At 43.3% G+C, this 18,953-nt stretch overlaps 1 protein-coding gene across 1 annotated transcript in view; it reads left to right on the top strand.

The window, feature by feature from the left end:
• IGFBP7 (insulin like growth factor binding protein 7) overlaps positions 1 to 18,953 on the top strand; it is an 86,539-nt gene that overhangs the window by 51,957 nt on the left and 15,629 nt on the right. The window lies entirely within an intron of this gene.

The following is an 18,953-nucleotide window of genomic DNA, read 5'->3' as shown; positions in this document are numbered from 1 at the left end:
AAGAGGGGTGAGGAAGGGTTAAGGGAGGTTTGTCAAACAAAAAGGAAACTAATCTGAGATACAAAGGATATCTAGGAGTTAACCAAGCAAAGGTAGGGCGGGGTGGGAAATTCGAGAAATATTCTAGGAAAAGGAATGGCATGTGCAAAGGCGAGGGGCTAGGGAGAGCAAGACATGCTTGAGGAGTCACAGGAAGTTTATTATGGCTGGAGCTCAGGGTTGAGGAGGGAAGAGGCAAGAAATGAGGCTGGGAAAAGCTACTCAGAACCAGATCTTATCTGTTCTGGATTTTACAGTTTAGTAAATGTATTTATTCAGGACCATTACCTTCTTCCTGGTAGTTAGAAAGTTTTTCTCAAGAGGAAAATGTAAATCTAAAACATTTCAAATCCCAGAGAGAAAATATTTTTCCCAGGAGTATTTACCAAGTGTTAACATTGATTTTTAAAGTTTTCCTAGGATTCCTGCCATCCAAGGTAATTCTATGGCATATGGCATTCTTTTAGTAATTTGCAAGACAAAACATGAAGCATATTTTCAAATACTGATTTTCACATTAAACACTAATTGAAAACATTAAAATCCAATAAAAAGGGCTGGAGTTCTCAGATCACTTTGTTCTAAGTTGTGGGTAGGAGGTTAGCCATTTGGCCACAATGGGGTTATCATCTACCCAGCACTCAGGAGAAGGAGGATGATTCTCACCTATGTGGGGTTGCAAGTCTAAGCTACTTATACCACTCAGACAACACCTCAAACATTTCAGACTGTGTGCAAATAGTAAGCCATTACCTCCGTTTATGATTCTAGCAATATGTAGCCTTTTCCCCAAAATATATTCATGCTTTTACTCTCTTGTTTTTCTATTTTGGTAATTTGTAGACATAACTAACTGCCTTGGCTTGACATTGGAAACCTCTGTAATCTAGTCTAGGCTACAGTTCTTAAGATTCTGTTTTCTTCTCCCCAAACACCTCACTCTCCAACAAAGCAAAATGAGACAGAACACCCCAGCCATACAGATTGTGTAGCGAGGCATAACCCTAACCCTAACCCGAACCCTAACCCTGCATGAGGGAGGCTCTGGGTTTGGACTCAGAAAACCTAAATTTGTGACCTACCAACCCCATTTCCAGTCCATGTGACCTCACACAAGATACTTAGCCTCACTTAACCTCAATTTCTTTACCTGTAAAATGACTGGCTTCTCTCACAAGATTGCTAGGAAAATCAAAATGAAGTCATGGATATAAAACTTGCTGTGAGGCCAGGCACTGTGGCTCACACCTGTAATTTCAGCACTTTGGGAGGCCAAAGCAGGAGGATCGCTTGGGCCCAGGAATTTGAGACCAGCCTGGCCACATAGCAAGACCCTGTCTCATTATTTTTAAAAAAGTAAAAAACTTCTCTGTGAGGTGTAAAGCCCATTATTAATGTAAAGTACAGCAGCCTGCCTTCATCCATGGTTTTGCTTTCCACAGTTTCAGTTATTTATAGTCAACCTGGGTATGAAAATATTACATGAGAAATTCCAAAAACAAACGAATTCTGATTTTAAATTTCACACAGTCCTGAGGAGTGTGATGAAATCTCACCCCATCCAGCTCTGTCCAGGCCAGGATGTGAATTACCCCTTTGTGTAGGGTGTCCAAGTTGTCGACGCCACCCACTCATTAGTCAGTCAGTAGATGTCTCGGTTATCAGATTGACTGTCATGGTATCATAGTGCTCATGTTCCAAGAAACCCTTATTTTACTTAACAATGGCCCCAAAGTGCAAGAATAATAAAGTTGGTGTATTGTTAGAGTTGTTCTATTTTATTATTAGTTATGGTTGTTAATCTCTTACTGTGCCTAATTTACAAAATAGATTTTATCAGAGGGGTGGGTGTGTGTGTGTGTGTGTGTATACACATATATATATACATAGTATTAATATATACTGTATATATATATATACACATAGTATTAATATATTCTGTATAAATTTAGTACTATCCAGTTTCAGGCATCCACTGGGGGTGTTTGAAAGCATCCCCTGCAGGGATAAGGGTGGGCTATTGTATTTTTATTTTTTCCTGCAAATGACACACAGCTTGCTTGCTTGCTTGCTTTTTTTTTTTTTTTTTTTTGGCAAGGTCTGGGAATACAAGGGCACACCATCATGCCTGTCTCAGTCACCCAGGCTAAAGTGCAGTGGCACAATCTCGGCTCACTGCAAATCAAAATGGACCCGCCTCCGGGGTTCAAGGAGTTCTCCTGCCTCAGCCTCCCGAGGAGCTCCCCTTACAGGTGCCCACCACCACACCCAGCTAATTTTTGTATTTTTAGTAGAGATGAGATTTCACCATCTTGGCCAGTCTCGAATTCCTGACCTCGTGATCCACCCGCCTCGGCCTCCCAAATTGCTGGGATTACAGGCGTGAGCCACAGCACCTGGCACACACAGTATTCCCACATCTTGAACATACTGATCACCTTGCCTGAAATTTTCTTACTTATCCCCACCCACCATTTTTAACTTTTGAAAGCCCATTTCCCCTTTCATGAATTTAGTTCTGACCTACTCAGTAAGATTTTTTTTTTTTTTTTTTAGAGATGAGGTCTCACTATGTTGCCCCAGGCTGCAGTCCAGTGGCTACTCTCAGGCACAATCACAGACACTACAGCCTCAAACTCCTGGGTTTAAGCAATCCTCCCAGCTCAGCCTCTTGAGTAGTGCGGACTACAGGGTTTTTATTTTTATTTTTATTTATTTTTTATTTTTGCCCTGTCATTCAGGCTAGAGAACAGTGGTGCAGTCATAGCTCACTGCAGCCTTGACCTCCCAGGCTTAAGTAGTCCCCCTGCCTCAGCCTCTTGATTAGCTGGAACTACAGGGCACACCATCATGCCTGGCTAATTTATATTTTATTTTTTAGAGATGGGGTCTCACTATATTGCCCAGGCTCCCAGGCTGGTGTCAAACTCCTGGGCTCAAGTGATTCTCCCACCTCGGCATCCCAAAGTGCTGGTGTAGCAGGCTGGATCTTCATAAGCACTTTGCTGTAATGATGAATGTGTAAGTTAAACATTAAAGCAGAAGTAGAAAAAAATGGATAATAAACTGGGGAAACTGGTGCCTGAGGAAGAAAGCGCGAATGCAAAAACAAACCCATTAGAACCTTACCTGGACTTCCTCAACCTCAAACCTGATGGAGTGATAAAAGCATGCACCAATGGCCAGGGGCAGTGGCTCACGCCTGTAATCTCAGCACTTTGGGAGGCTGAGGTGGGTGGATAATGAAGTCAGGAGTTCAAGACCAGCCGGACCAACATGGTGAAACCCCATCTCTACTTAAAATACAAAAGATTAGTTGGACATGGTGGCATGTGCCTGTAATCCCAGCTACTCGGAAGGCTGAGGCAGGAGAATCATTGAACGAGACGGAGGTTGCATTGAGCCGAGATCACACCATTGTGTTCCAGCCTGGGCAACAGAGCAAGACTCTGTACCAAGAGTCTTGGTGCAGAGCAAGTGGGTGTACCAACACCCACTTAAGAAACTTTCCTACCCGTAGACCCGTAGTTAAAATCAGATTAAGAAACACTCCCACAAGTAGGCATAGAGCTTGAATTGTACATATAAGCTAAAGGAAAACTTGTAACTTTGAGTTGATCTGGTGAGCTTCTTGGACCTTCTCCCTGTAACTGGTTGCAGAAATAAACTCCCTCCTTCCCAGTCTGTCTGCATCTTGTTATTGGACTCGAGAACAAGCAGCCAGACCCTGTTTGTCTGGGAACTCTGGGAATACAGCCCAGGAGATTATTTTTTATATTTGTATTTCTATTGTAGGACAGGTAGCACTTCACTGTATTATAATTGCATGTATACTTGTCTGTCTTCACTTCCTGATTGTAACTCCCTATGGGACAGGAGTCCAACTCTATCATCTCTCTATTCCTCATGTGACCCAGCATAGCATTTAGTTCATGATGGACTGGAACAAATTAATCCATTCCATGTTTCACCTGCTTAATGCCATACAGTGCTGAAATGTGATTTAGTTAGTATGATTGTAGACCTTTCTCACCTTTTATACCATTTTCTATAGAAATTTCCCCTTAAGGAATGAATTCAGCTGAGCAGTAATAGAAATTAGTGCTCTCATTATAGGGATACATATTAAAGTTGATGATGATTAGATGATATTTTTCTTTTTTATTTTTAAATATACTTTTTTTTTAAAAAAAAAAAGGCTTATTTTCGGTTTGGGGGTACTTGTGCAGCTTTGTTACATAGATAAACTCGTGTCATGGGGGTTTGTTGTACAGATTATTTTATCACCCAGGTATTAAGCCTAGTACCTAATAGTTATCTTTTCTGCTCCTCTTCCTCCTCCTACCCTCCATCCTCAAGTAGACCCCAGTGTCTGTTGTTCCCTTCTTTGTGTTCATGAGTTCTTATCATTTAACTCCTGCTTATGAGTGAGAACATGTGATATTTGGTTTTCTGCTCCTGCGTTAATTTGCTGAGGATAATGGCCTGCAGCTCCATCTGCATTCCTGCAAAAGACATGATCTCATTCTTTTTTAAGGCTGCATAATAGTCCATGGTATATATGCACCACATTTTCTTTATTCAATCTGTCATTGATGGGCATTTAGGTTAATTCCGTGTCTTTGCTATGGTGAATAGTGCTACAGTGAACATTCCCATGCATGTGTCTTTATGGTAGAATGATTTATATCCCTCTGGGTATATACCCAGGAATGGGATTGCTGTATCAAATGGTAGTTATGTTTTTAGCTCTTTGAGACTGCTTTCCACAATGGCTGAACTAATTTACACTCCCACCAACAGTGTGTAAGTGTTCCCTGTTCTCTGCAACCTTGCCTGCATCTGTTGTTTTTTTGACTATTTAATAATAGCAATTCTGACTGATGTAAGATGGTACCTCATTGTGGTTTTGATCTGCATTTCTCTAATGATCGGCGATGTTAAGCTTTTTTTCGTATGCTTGTTGGCCATGTGTATGTCTTCTTTAGAAAAGTGTCTGTTCATGTCCTTTGCCCACTTTTTAATGGGGTTGTTTTTTTCTTGTAAATTTATTTAAATTCCTTATAGATGCTGAATATTAGACATTTGTCAGATGAATAGTTTGCAAATATTTTCTCCCATTCTGTAGGTTGTCTGTTTACTCTGTTGATAGTTTCTTTTGCTGTGCAAAAGCTCGTAAGTTTAATTAGATCCCATTTGTCAATTTTTGCTTCTGTTACAATGGCTTTTGGTGTCTTTGTCATGAAATCTTTACCTGTTCCTATGTCCAGAATGGTATTGCCTAGGTTGTCTTCCAGGGCTTTTGTAGTTTGAGGTTTTACGTTTGTCTTTGATCCATCTTGAGTTAAGTTTTGTATATGATGTAGGGAAGGAGTCCAGCTTCAGTCTTCTGCAGATGGCTAGCCAGTTATCCCAGCACCATTTAATGAATAGGGAGTCTTTTCCCCATTGCTTGTTTTTCTCATCTTTGTCAAAGATCAGATGGTTGTAGGTGTGCAGCCTTATTTCCAGGCTCTCTATTCTGTTCCATTGGTCTACATATTTGTTTTTGTACCAGTACCATGCTGTTTTGGTTACCATAGTGCTAGTAGTATAGTTTGAAGTCAAGTAACCTGATGCCTCTGACATTATTTTTTTGATGTTCCCTAATTATTATGAATTGAACCTCTGTTCAGCCCAGTTTAACATATGATAATCAGTATGTTCCAGAAAGATCTGTTCTTTATTCATCTTCTCAGCACATTACATACCCTCGAGGAAAGCTAGCTAGCACTAACCTTATGAAATATTTATAGAATTATTATTCCTTATGTTTTTGTAAGTTAAAATGCTCCTCGCTGATTCAAAAAAAAATTACCCAGGAATTTTTAGTGAATGAGATTAATCTTCTCTTCTCTGTTCTACAGACTATGACTCCCTGTTCTTCACAGGGGCCAAGCTCCCACGAATATGGGGAGGAAATTTGGAGACAGGTCAAAGTCATACATATCCCAAGAGGTCTTGTTCTTATTTTCTCTGAGTTTACTTTGAGCTTTTTCAAAGCAAAAAAAAGTAAAAAGCTTTTCACTTTTTTACCTTTTTTTTTTTTTAAGTCTTCAAGTGTCATTTCAGCTGATTTACTGGCTCAGAGACCATAATCCTTTCCCATATACTAGATAAACCGGGAATACTTTCTACCTCTTCCCCTTGTTGACAAGCAGCCGGTGTTTGTGAAAAAGCATTGTCCTGGTGTTTGAACTCTGCTGCCTTAGCCAGGTTCAGAGATCCATTCATCATCTTTGAAGCGTCCATCTTCCTAAAAGTCACACATTTTGTTAAAGGGACTCCCTGAGAATGTACCCAAAAAGCAAGGATGAGGGAGGCATAAACAGCAGCTCCAAGGCCAATTTCAGGAGTTTTGAGAACAATTTCTTCCTTTGCCTATAAATAATGAGTTTCCTACTTTTACGTATGGTTGCTCTGAAGTGGCGCCAAATCTGAAATCCCTTGTTTTATGAGGAAATTATTTTCATTTATGTAAACAAAAGAATAAAATCTCCAAGGCCAGTACTGATGGTTGCTCTAGAAGGAATGACTTTGGAAGTTCTACAAGCCCCAGGTTCACCTCACCCTTAGGATACTTTGCATGTTAGTTTCTCCCAGTCCTTTAAAGGCATAATATCCCCACCTTTAAAACCTAATCCATGGGCCAAGCACGGTGGCTCATACCTATAATTCCAGCACTTTGGGAGGCCGAGGTGGGTGGATCACCTGAGGTCGAGAGTTTGAGACCGGCCTGACCAACATGGAGAAACCCCATCTCTACTAAAAATACAAAATTAGCCGGATATGGTGGCCCATGCCTGTAATCCCAGCTATTCAAGAGGCCGAGGCAGGAAAATTGCTTGAACCTGGGAGGCGGAGGTTGCATTGAACCAAAATCATACCACTGTACTCCAGCCTGGGCAACAAGAGCAAAACTCTGTCTCCAAAAAACAAAAACAAGAAAACAATCTATGGATGAGTGCAGTGGCTCACACATGTAATCCCAACACTTTGGGAGGCTAAGGCAGGGGGATCACTTGAGTCCAGGAGTTCAAGACCAGCCTAGGCAACACAGGGAGACCCTGTCTCTACAAAAAAGTTTTAAAACTTAGACAGGCATGGTGGTATGTGCCTGTAGTTCCAGCTACTTGGGAGGCTGAGTTGGGAGGATCTCTTGAACCCTAGAGGACAAGGCTGCAGTGAGCCATGAGTGTACCGCTGCACTCCATCCTGGATAACAGAGTGAGAGCCTGTCTCAAAAAAAGAAAAGAAAAATCTATAGAAACGATGAAAACCCCTTTCTGTGTCTCCCTGCACTGCTGACGAACTGATAATTCAAGTAAAATAAAAAACAAAACTCCAAAAAAGAAAACACCATTAACTAAAGAAAAATAATCACTGCCTAAAATTAGCCAAAGTGCCAATGCAGATATTTCTGATTTGAAAAATGCCAATAAGAGCAGAAGATAGTATTTCCATGCCCCTGCGATCTCCTCCTGTGGGTAACACATCCCACGTGCACTGGCGTAGCTTTGCTTCACCTCGTTCCCATCTCTAACAACTCACACCCAGCCCGATGGGCTCCACTGTCACCCAGACCACTAAGAGCAAGTGTGACTTGCCTTGCTAAATCGTAAAGTCCTGCAAAGCCTTCCAGTTCTCACCAGCCAGGTGCTCCTCTCCTGTGATCAGAGACACATACCCATTTCCCTGATTTCAGAGCAGTGATATTTGGCACTTCTGAGTCTCACTGAACAGTCCGGCTCTTTCTGGCCCAGATTGTTTGTTGCACCCACATCTAGCACCTTCTCAATTCCTCTAGCTTTCAGAAAACTTGTCTTGTAGCTATACTTGAACACGCAGTAATATATCTCCTAAGTACCCAAGACACACGAGAAGAACTAATCCAACGGGAATTAAGAGGAGTATTCTGTTCCAGGTTCAGCCTTAGGGACAGCACCAAAAATGGGAGAAGAAACACAAAATCCTACTAGGAAGCTGGGAGAAAATCTGAGAACACTCAGCCAAGAGTGCAGAGGCAAGAGGGTGGGTAGATAACGGAGAGCTTTTCAGTCTCTGGACATCACAAAAGGGCTCAGAAAACAACCAAAGGGGCCAAGCTGGAGAAGAGGAAAACACTGAGAAAGAGCAGGAGCTCAGTTATGCATGGCTGGCGAGCGTCTGGGGTTGTCTGCCAGGGAGTCGCAGCGGCTGGGCTGTGGCGATGGCAGCAGCCTGGAGGGTAAAAACATACCCAAATTCAAATGCCAGACACCCGCCAAGCAGCCAGCACATCCTGCCCTCTGCTCCACGGAAGCCTGAAGGGGGCCATTCACACACAAAGATCTTTATTCATCCTCCTCCTTGCCCTCTTAAAGCCAAATCGAATGTCTTAACAGAGACGGTTGGACCAGAAATGAGCAGAGACCTGCTCCCAAGTTGGCGGGATTTTAAATAAGACCCATGCACTCTGGACACAGAGCTCCATCTCTGTACAGCACAGTCAAGGGCAGGAATGAGGAGGGCAGAAGAGGGAAAGGGTACAGGTGGGAGGCAACTGCTCTGTTTTATGAAAGTGGAAAGCAGTCCAGAAGGAGAATTGATGTCCCTGTCAAAGGAAGGGAAGTTAGACATTGCCCACTGTCCACCCCCACGTGAATCAAGTGGTGTTACCAGGTGTCTGTACCCTTCAGAACCAGCCTACTGGATTTTCTCAATTCTCCGCGAATACTGGTACCTCCCAAGTAGGACTTGGCCTCTCACTCCCCAAAGAGACCTAGGAACATAATTTCTTCTCATCTAGCCCCCTCTCTTCCTCTGTAATTTTCCACTTTCCTGTCTTCCAAATCATGTGAGAATCTCCTGCTCTAAAACCGTGTTTTAACTGAGTGCTTCTACTTGGGGAATTTGTTCGTTTGTTTGTTTTGAGACAGAGTCTTGCTCTGTCGCCAGGCTGGAATGCACTGGCGTGATCTCGGCTCACTGCAACCTCCACTTCGCTGGTTCAAGTAATTCTCCTACCTCAGCCTTCCGAGTAGCTGGGACTATAAGCATGTACCACCACATCCAGCTAATTTTTGTATTTTTAATAGAGACGGGGTTTCACCATGTTGACCAGGATGGTCCCAATCTTCTGACCTCGTGATCTACCAGCCTCGGCCTCCCAAAGTGCTGAGATTACAGGCATGAGCCATCACATCCGACTGGAAATTTTTTCTAAGATACCTGTGCCAGACCCCATGCCCAGACCAATGAGAATCTTTGGGCATGCAGCCCAGGAATAGCTATTTTTTAGACACCCCCAGATGAGTCCAGTGTGCAGCCAGGATTGGCAACCACTGGATAAGCTCCTGCAGGACAGAATCCTTCCTAGAGACAAGTAGCTGGTGGCAGAGGCCTTTCCAATTGGCCCTGCATGTCTGCTGCCTATTTCTGCAGATGCCCCGCTATGACATCTTTTCCAACCTGTGTAGCCTTCAGGAGACTGAACAAATCTCTGTTTGGTAGCTCCTGGTCTAAGAGGGTCACCCTATACTGCACTGTCAGATCCCACAGGCACTGTCCAGTGCTGTCAGCCTGGCCTGAAGGATTTGCTGGGACTTGTAAAGTGCAAAGCTCTTCCTTGAAGAGGGTGGTGCTAAACACTTGTCTGGTTCTCAGGGAGCTAAAGAACTTTAGTCTTCTACTAAAGACCCAAGGTGTTAAGCTTCCTGGTCCTCCTTGGTTGTCAGAGTGTTCCCGGAACAGCAGAATTGGCCCCATTGTAGCATCCTCCCAGGGAGTTCAGGCCTCAGCCTTTAGCTTCCCAAAATGCTCTCAGGAGCAGGTTTAGCAAGTCCAACTCTCCTGAAGTAGATGATTACTTGGGAATCTCTTATATCCTCTTCCCCAGGGGCAAGGTTTAAGCACATCTTTTTCCTTTTTTTTTTTTTTTTTTTTTTTTTTTTTTTTTGAGATGGAGTCTCATTCTGGCTCCCAGGCTGGAGTGCATTGGCACTATCTCAGCTCACTCCAACCTCTGCCTCCTGAGTTCAAGTGATTCTCCTGCCTCCCAAGTAGCTGGGACTACAAGTGCATGCTACCACACCCGGCTAATTTTTTGTATTTTTACTAGAGATGGAGTTTCATTGTGTTAGCCAAGATGGTCTCAAGCTCCTGACCTCATGATCCGCCCACCTTGGCCTCCCAAAGTGCTGGGATTACAGCCTGAACCACAGTGCCCAGCCAAGCACATCTATTCTAAGCAGACTGCAATTCTTGTTAGTTAGCACAGGGCCTATGGCTAGAGACTAAGCTTTGAGGATGGGTGAGCCTCCATTTACAGGTAGGTCAGTTCAAGATACCCTTCCTGATGTCTGAGGATACCAGGCACTGGGTTAGTATGTCAGGGACTGGGAGTGGGCAGGGACGCCAAAATGAAGTGTTCTAGCCAGTCTTGGTAACTGCTCACCTGTAGTCTCAGCCACGCAGGAGGCTGAGGCAGAAGGATGGCTTGAGCCCAGGAGTCCAAGACCAGCCTGGGCAATGTAGCAAGACCCAATCTCAAAAAAAGAAGAGAGACCAGGTACGGTGGCTCATGCCTGTAATCCCAACACTTTGAGAGGCTGAGGCAGGCGGATCACAAGGTCAGAAGTTCAAAACCAGCCTGACCAACATGGTGAAACTCCTTTTCTACTAAACATACAAAAATCAGCTGGGCGTGGTGGCACATATCTGTAATGCCAGCTACTCGGGAGGCTGAGGCAGGAGAATCACTTAAACCCGGGAGGCAGAGGTTGCAGCAAGCCGAGAATGCACCATTGCACTCCAGCCTGGGTGACAGAGCTAGACTCCATCTCAAAAAAAAAAAAAAAAAAAAAAAAAAAATGCTGGGGAGAAATGTCCTAGGGAAACTCACTAGCTAGGCTTCAAGGAATCCCAGAATCAGATGTAACCGTCCACATAGTTAGCAATAAGTTTCCTATGAAAACTTCCCACCAACTCAGTGCTTGCAGAATAGGAAAGTGCTAGCAAAAACATTTAGTACCTTGGATTTAAGGTGAGTCATAGTCCAGACAGGACTGGCCCATGAGATGTGGAAAAATATGTTTCCAAGGCTATGTTAACATCACGAGGGAGTTTCCTCTCAGGAAGGCACTCTCTATAAGGTCAGTTCTTCCATGTGCCCAAACCAATTAAAAACCTAGCCTGCTGCTTCAGCTTGTGTGGACCTCAGTCAGTCTGCTGAGGATGATAGTGTAGGTATTCCAGCTCCTTAGGGAGCCCTGCTGAATAGATTAGCTCATCCCTTGGCAATGTTGCTGACACAGCCCGTGTTACCTCATCCATCACATGGTTACAGAGTGAGCTCACTCCCTGCACACCTAACATGGTTGCATGTCCTTCATGGATTTACTTTATGGCAGTAACAGGGTCCCTTCAAGAATGACACCAGACCACGAGTACCAGAACCACTGTGGGTAAAAACCACACCCTGAAGTCAGACCCTTTGTCAGTATCCCACTTTTTTTTAATGCTAGACCCATACAAGGAAGAAGACAAGAATAAGAAAACATCACCAAGGGCTGGGTGCAGTGGCTCACGCCGTAATCCCACCACTTTGGGAGGCCAATGCGGGCAGATCACCTGAGGTCAGGAGTTCGAGACCAGCCTGGCCAACATGATGAAATCCCCATCTGTGCTAAAAATACAAAAATGAGCTAGGTGTGGTGGCATGTGCCTGTAATATCAGCTACTCGGGAGGCTGAGGCAGGAGAATTGCTTGAACCTGGGAGGCAGGGCTGCTGTGAGCCGAGATCACCCCACTGCACTTCAGCCTGGGCAACAGAACTAGACTTCATTTAAAAAAAAAAAAAGAAAGAAAGAAAACATCGTCAAATAAGAGATTTGTTTACAAGCAACATATTGCAAGAAGCAACTTTCTCTGTATGTTCCATGGTCAGTTGAAACTTATAATTGTGAGCTATCACAAGATTCACAGTCATCGTAGGGAGACATCTGAGTCCTATGTCCACTTGAGAAAAATATATTTCATGCTCCCGAAGGAGATTCTCAGCATCAAAGATTGGAGCCAAAATTGGGTGTCTTATTAATCCAGAGGTAACTAGCAATCAGCCTGGAAACTCAACTCAAGATCTGGGCATGCGGTCACCAGGGCCACATTGTTTTGGATGGTCTGCTCTTGGGTGGAATGGCCCTGCATGTACGTGCCTGGAAGCTAAGCAAGGCCTTGCTGTCTACTTCTCTGCCTTACCTGGGGTAGGGTGGGGACGGGCCAGGTGGCCAGCAGCGAGCTGATGGAACTCCTCCTGGAGAAACTAGTGAGAGGGAGTGCCAAATCTGTCTTCCTTCCACCCCAAGGACCCACATAGCCTTCTCAGAGCTAAAATGTCAGATAGACAGTGCTTGCCCTGGTACTTCTGGTCTCCCCACTGGGGTTCAGTGCCTCCTCTTGTCCCAAATGATACCTGAAATCCAGCAAATTTAACCCCAAATCCGCCCTTTCTCCTTCTTCAATCCAGCACCTTCCTCAGACCGATGCCCCGGTTTCTGTTCATGCTGCAGCCGCCTGCTGTAACCTTTGAGACATATCCCCCTTCCCCACAGCCAATCAGTTACTGGGTAATGTTAGTTCTTCCTGAATAATCTCCCAAGCCTTCCCCTTTTCTCTCTCTTCTCATTGCTATGACCTTGAGTTAGACACTTAATCTCTGCCTTGTCCCGTCCTGCTATGGAGACCTCCAAAATCATCTTGGGAAATGCCACCTGAATCATGGGACTCCCACTTTCAGAGACACATTGGAGGGTAGGGCCCCAGCTCGTCTGCTTCCTGCTGTGCCTTGCACCACACACAAATCCTCTTCCTAAGCCAGCCAGCATTTTCCTGCCTCTCCTGAGGCAAGTCCCTGCCTTTCACCTTCCTGGATGAAAGTTCAGTTTCTGAAATGAAAAGCAACAGCTCATGCTTCTTGAATGTTTCCCCCATGCCAGGTACTGTGCTAATTGCTGTATGTTGTTTGATCCTTTTGATGGTCTAATGACATGGATACTGCCATTCCATTTCACAGATGAATCAACCAGGGGAAGTGAAATAACTTGTGCTGTGTGGCATAACGCAGGAGTGGCAGAGCAGAATTCCTGGTTCCAAGTCCATACTCCAAACTCACTATAGTCTGTTACCTCCCAGCATTTTGTTCTTAATCTAAATGCGCTAAACCTCCCCAACACCACCCCAATAGATTATATTTAGAGACGAGGAAGCAGTTCTTACACCTTTTGCTCCAGACAATGTTTGGCAGGGTCCCATTGTTATAAACTATTGGTTCTTCATTCACACTAAAATGGAAATGACTAACAGTAGCACCCATAACCAGATGAATTTGCCTTAAACTGAAGGCCTGAGATTCAATCTGGCCTATGCTGTTTAACGTGTCATACTTTCTTCTCCTCCCCTGCTGTCTGCAGCCAGTACCCCTGAGACTGTGTGCCAGATTCCTGTAACAGGTTTCAGCTGCTACATCCCCCTGCCTCCGGAAGTTCCCTAAATGACTTGCCTTGGCAGATGGCTCTGCTCTTTAATTAGCCATACAGTTACTGCTTCCCCTTTATTTAATATCAGGAAGCTTCCACTTGTTTCATCCCCTTCCCCCTCTTGGCCCTAGTGCCTTCCTACTATTCTTTTCCCATTTTGTACTTTTGTTTGGTCCTGTTCCCTTCAATGTGTTATCAGAATCTCATCTCAATCTAGGGATTTTTGCCAATTTGTCTGAACTCTCTATCTCCATATGCGGTATCTGAGATCCTTCTTAAACCCTGGTTTTCCCCTTATTTGGTGTCAATGCACACACTCCATATGAACTATTTTCAGACTCGGCATCCACAGTCAAGATGAGTGTTGTTTGCAAATCTACTGTAACTCAGAGAAGTCCCCCTACTCAAATGTCTTAGCCATGTTACTATGTACCAAGTAAGAGGCCAAGCACAGTGGCTCATGCCTGTAATCCCAGCACTTTGAGAGGCTGAGGAGGGAGGATCACTTGAAGCCAAGGGTTTGAGACCAATCTGGGCAGCAAAGCAAGACCCAGTCTCTACAAAAAAAAAAAAAAAAAAAAAAATTAACTAGCCAGGCATGGTTTTGCTTGCCTGTAGTCCTAGCTCTTTGGGAGGCTGAGGCAGAAGGATCCGTGAGACTAGAATTTGGAGTCTGCAGTGAGCTATGATCGTAGCACCATTGCACTTCTGCCTGAGTGACAGAGCAAGACTCTTATCTATAAAAACTTTAAAAATCCCAGGTGTGGTGGCTCACGCCTTTAATCCTAGCACTTTAGGAGGCTGAGGCATGTGGATCACGTGAGGTCAGGAGTTCGAGACCAGCCTGACTGACATGGCAAAACCCCATCTCTACTAAAAATACAAAAATCAGCCAGGCGTGGTGGTGGGTGCCTATAATCCCAGCTACTCAGGAAGCTGAGGCAGGAGAATCACTTGAACCCACAGGGCGGAAGATGCAGTGAGACAAGATCACGCCACTGTACTCCAGCCTGGGTGAAAGAGTGAAACTCCATCTCGAAAAAATAAATAAAATAAATGCTCAGTGAGAGCCATAGTGTGAATAGTATAACCCAGCATGATGCAGAAACCCTTTGTTTTTGGTGTAAGGATGATTGATAATCCTTTTCTTCCAGCAGACCTATCCATCTCAGTGGGATTTGCTTCAAGTGATACATGTTCAAATTAATTTGCATCTCCCGGTCATAAACTAATTGGTTGGCGAGTGGTTAGTAGCCAAGAAACATTGCTTATGGCAAGAGAAAGTCAAGTGGAAGATTAAAGAAAATCGTGATGAATAATCTGCCAGCTGATAAATAAGAGAGCTATAACACCACTTTGGCGAGGTGTACGCTTTTGGCCATGTGTACACTGGTGCATTTTCAAGACAGTGGCTATCTTTTCACTTCTGTTTGGCTGATCATGTTATGTTGTTCTGAAGTTACTGCTGCCGTATACCCACTTCATACAGCCTGAGTGAGCTCTGTCTCCTTCCAAGGAACATGAAGGACATTTGATTCTGTGGTTCCTGGTTCAGTTCTACTTCCAACAGGATACTGGCATCCTCAGTCAGCCCAGCTGAGGAAAGCATTAGAGAACAATGATGCACTATGCTCTGTGGGACTTACTGAACCCAACAGGATTTTAGAGAAGAAATAAGGGGGGGATCCTGAAGCTGTCAGGCTTCAAAAAATGTCAGAGAAATGAAACTTCAGCCTTAGAATGTCAAATAAAGTATAGGGTATAGATAAGAAATAAGAGGAGGGAAGATATTTCAAGTAGCCAAGGGCATCAGCATAAGCAAAGGTGCTGGAAGGGGTAATGAACATGCAATAGTGGGTGAGCAGGACTGCTGGGAGCAGAGAATGAGTTTAGGTAGAAGTGACACAGTAGAGTGAATTGGCAAAAATGGAAGAGACGATGGGGAAATAAGGAAAGCAATGAAGCAAAAAATACATAGTTCAATATGATATTAGATGATAGAAATTGATTATTGGGGGAAATTTGACTTTTGACCATTTCCCAGGCTTAATTCAAGTCTATTTAGCTTTAAAACATGACTGCTCCTAACGTCGTCTACACAGCTCTTTAAGATGAAAGAAATTGGCTAACTAGGTAAAGGGTGATACCTTTATAAGCTCTATTTTTTTAATCCCTGAGGAAGTGAACCATGTTGAGTCACATACATTGTATTTAGGTAGGTGAGGAAATGCACTGAACTGATTTGCAGAGAATGAGAGCTCCAGACGCAGGCAGTGGAACTTCAGACCTTCCTAGATGTCAAAGATGCCATATGACTGTGCTCTAGGACACATTCATGACAGGTTCACTTACTTCCAACCCCAAAGAGAATATTCTTAGACACTCCTTAGTTTCTTCGTCTTGTAAAAGTGGTTAAGTGGCTTGTTCAAGGTGTTCTGGCTACAAATTGTAGACAAGGACTCAGAGCCAAGTGTTCTGTCCCCAAGAATGCTTTGTCTTTTTTTTATATATATATAGTAACATGATGAGGACATCTCAGGTCATGGCTGGGGAGTGCTTTGTGCTCTGTAAGAGACTAGGAAATTGTTCACATATTTCTTCAATATTGTCCCTGCTGTGCTTTTTATAGGATAACATATTTTAACTCTGTCCTCATGACTGCAACTTTATATAAAATGAGCTGGAATGAATTGCTGGTCAAATTCAAAATGAATTTCATGTCAAAGTCTTTTCCTTATATTTGTGTGTTTTGTGAGGACTGCCCTTCTTAAACTCTTCTGAACCAAGTCATAATATTCCAAATTTAAATTCATCCATCTATAAAACTACCTTTTCTATATCAGTAGCACTTTTTCAGAACATACCTATTTCTAGATTATAACCAAATATTCTTAAAATAATATGGTAGCCTATGGGTCTTTTGTCTACACTTAATTGAAAGTGGCAAAGGAGAGGCCATGCATGGTGGCTCACACCTGTAATCCCAGCACTTTGAGAGGCCGAGGCAGAAGGAGTGCTTGAGCTCAGGAGTTCAAGACCAACCTGGGCAACATGGCAAGACCCCATCTCTACAAAAAAAAAAAAAAAAAACTAGCCTGGTGTGGTGGCACACACCTGCAGTCCTAGCTACTTAGGAGGCTGAGGTGGGAGGATTATTTGGACCCAGGAGATTGAGGCTGCAGTGAGCCATGTTCATGCCACTGTACTCCAGCCTGAGTGACAGAGAAAAAGACCCAGTCTCTTTAAAAAAAAAAAAAAAAAAGGGGGGGGGAGAAAAAAGTGGCAAAGGAAGAGTATGCAGACTTAGGTGGAGATTCTGCAGGAGACTTCTAAGTACTTTTAAGGTGATCTGATTCATTAAATTGAATTTTAGCTTTTTAATTTTTTAATTTTTTTATATAAATTTATGGAGAACAGGTGTAATTTTGTTCCAAGGATATATTTCATAGTAGTGAATTTTTGTTTTCTTCCAAACTTAGAACTTTCTTCTTCCTTGCTCTATATTCCTTTAGGATATGGCTATCTTTCTTCAGTTTTTTCTTTCTTCTCTTTCTCTTCCGCCTCCTCCATAATAGTCTGTTCTCATCCTGCTAATAAATACATACCCAACACTGGGTAACTTATAAAGAAAAAGTAACAAAGTTATCAAGGCTCACAGTTACACGTGGCTGGGGAGGCCTCTCAATCATGATGAAAGGCAAAGGAGGAGCAAAGTCACATCTTACATGGCAGCAGGCTAGAGAGAGCATGTGCAGGGGAACTGTCCTTTATAAAACCATCAGATCTCGTGAGACTTACTATTACAAGAACAGCACAGGAAAAACCTGTCCCCATGATTCAGTTACCTCCCTCTGGGTCCCTCCTATGCCACATGGGAATTATGGGAGCTAGAATTTGAGATTGGGTGGAGGCAGTCAAACCATATCATCCTCCCTCCCTTCTTTCTTCTTTACCTTCAAGGAATGATCAAAAAGAAGAGACTCTTTAAGGTTGCTGAGCAAGAGTTATAAAAAATGGAGGCAAGAAAATGAATTTAGAGGGTTGAAAAGGATCTAAAAAGGCTGAATGAGAATTAATTGAGTGTGTAAGGTAAAAGGAAAATGCGGTAACCTGGTTTGGGTGCAGTTATCTGGATAGAAAAATACGGGTAGTCCACCTTGGTTGGGTGTCTCTTTACGTCAGGCAGCACTGCAGACAGTTTGGTTGCTTTCTGGAGTTGCCCAGGGTGGGTACAGGGCAGAGGGAAGCAGTGCACAGTCAGTTTTCTATTAACAGGATGTTTGCTAGACAAGTGTTTGAGCAGCCTGGAGCTCTTAATGGAACAAAAGCGAGGATAAACAAATAATTGGACCTATCCTGATATTTGTCCCTATACATTTAAGAATTCTGTGACTTGTTTCAAATGGAATCCAAACACTAAGTATGAGTTAGATGATAATGTTGTTATTACCCTTCATGTGGCCTTGAGGACTGAGTTTGAGCTTTCCGTATGAGAAAATTATCTCAAAGTGACCTAAAAATTTCTTTATTCTTAAAAACAGAAATAAATTCTGTATCTGCCTTGGATTTCTTGGAAGAAAGGTAGAGTGGAAGGAGTTAGAAGTTACTTGGTAAAGAGTCGTTGAGTAGAGTGCTCTCCTGAGGTAAAACAGAACTGTCAGGAATGGAATTGCAGGACAGACCTGCAATTCAAGATGATTGTTGGCAGTGAAATTGCTTATCAATGGAATGTGTGGGATGATGGTTCTTAAGAGTCGGGGAGGAGAGTGCAGCATTGTTGGGGCTGCCATTGTATCCACCGAAAACATTTTCAGCATCTCTTCTACACAAGACTTGTCCTCGTGGTATCCTTGTGAGTCCTCATTAAGTCACTTGCTTATTCTTTCTCACCATGTATCTTCATTTACCTTTCTCTAAAACTTCTGTAATTTGCTTTTATCAAGAGTTTTTCAGCTGGGTGTGGTGGCTCACGCCTGTAATCCCATGAGACTACAGGTGGAGAGACTAAGGTGGGCAGATCACCTGAGGTCAGGGGTTCAAGACCAGCCTGGCCAACATAGTGAAACGCTGTCTCTACCAAAAATACACAAATTATAATTCAAGGACATGCTAAGAATTTTTTTTAAAAAATACAAAAATTAGCCAGGTTTGGTGGTGGGTGCCTGTAGTTCCAGCCAAGATTGCACCATTGCACTCAAGCCTGGTAAGAGCAAAACTTCATCTAAAAAAAAAAAAAAAAAAAAGTTTTTTCTTTCTCTTTGTATATTCTGGGGAAATTTCCAGACCAGGTAAGTGGGAAAGAACCAATCAGAGCTTAGTAAATAGGAATCCTCCTGGGTATCATCTCTGAACAAAGTACT

This window comes from Sapajus apella, unplaced genomic scaffold (genome assembly GCF_009761245.1).
Source record: "Sapajus apella isolate SASKATOON/1434 unplaced genomic scaffold, GSC_monkey_1.0 scaffold5, whole genome shotgun sequence".
Taxonomy (NCBI): domain Eukaryota; kingdom Metazoa; phylum Chordata; class Mammalia; order Primates; family Cebidae; genus Sapajus; species Sapajus apella.
The sequence above is the reverse complement of the archived record's forward strand: the minus strand, read 5'-3'. Positions and strand labels throughout refer to the sequence as shown.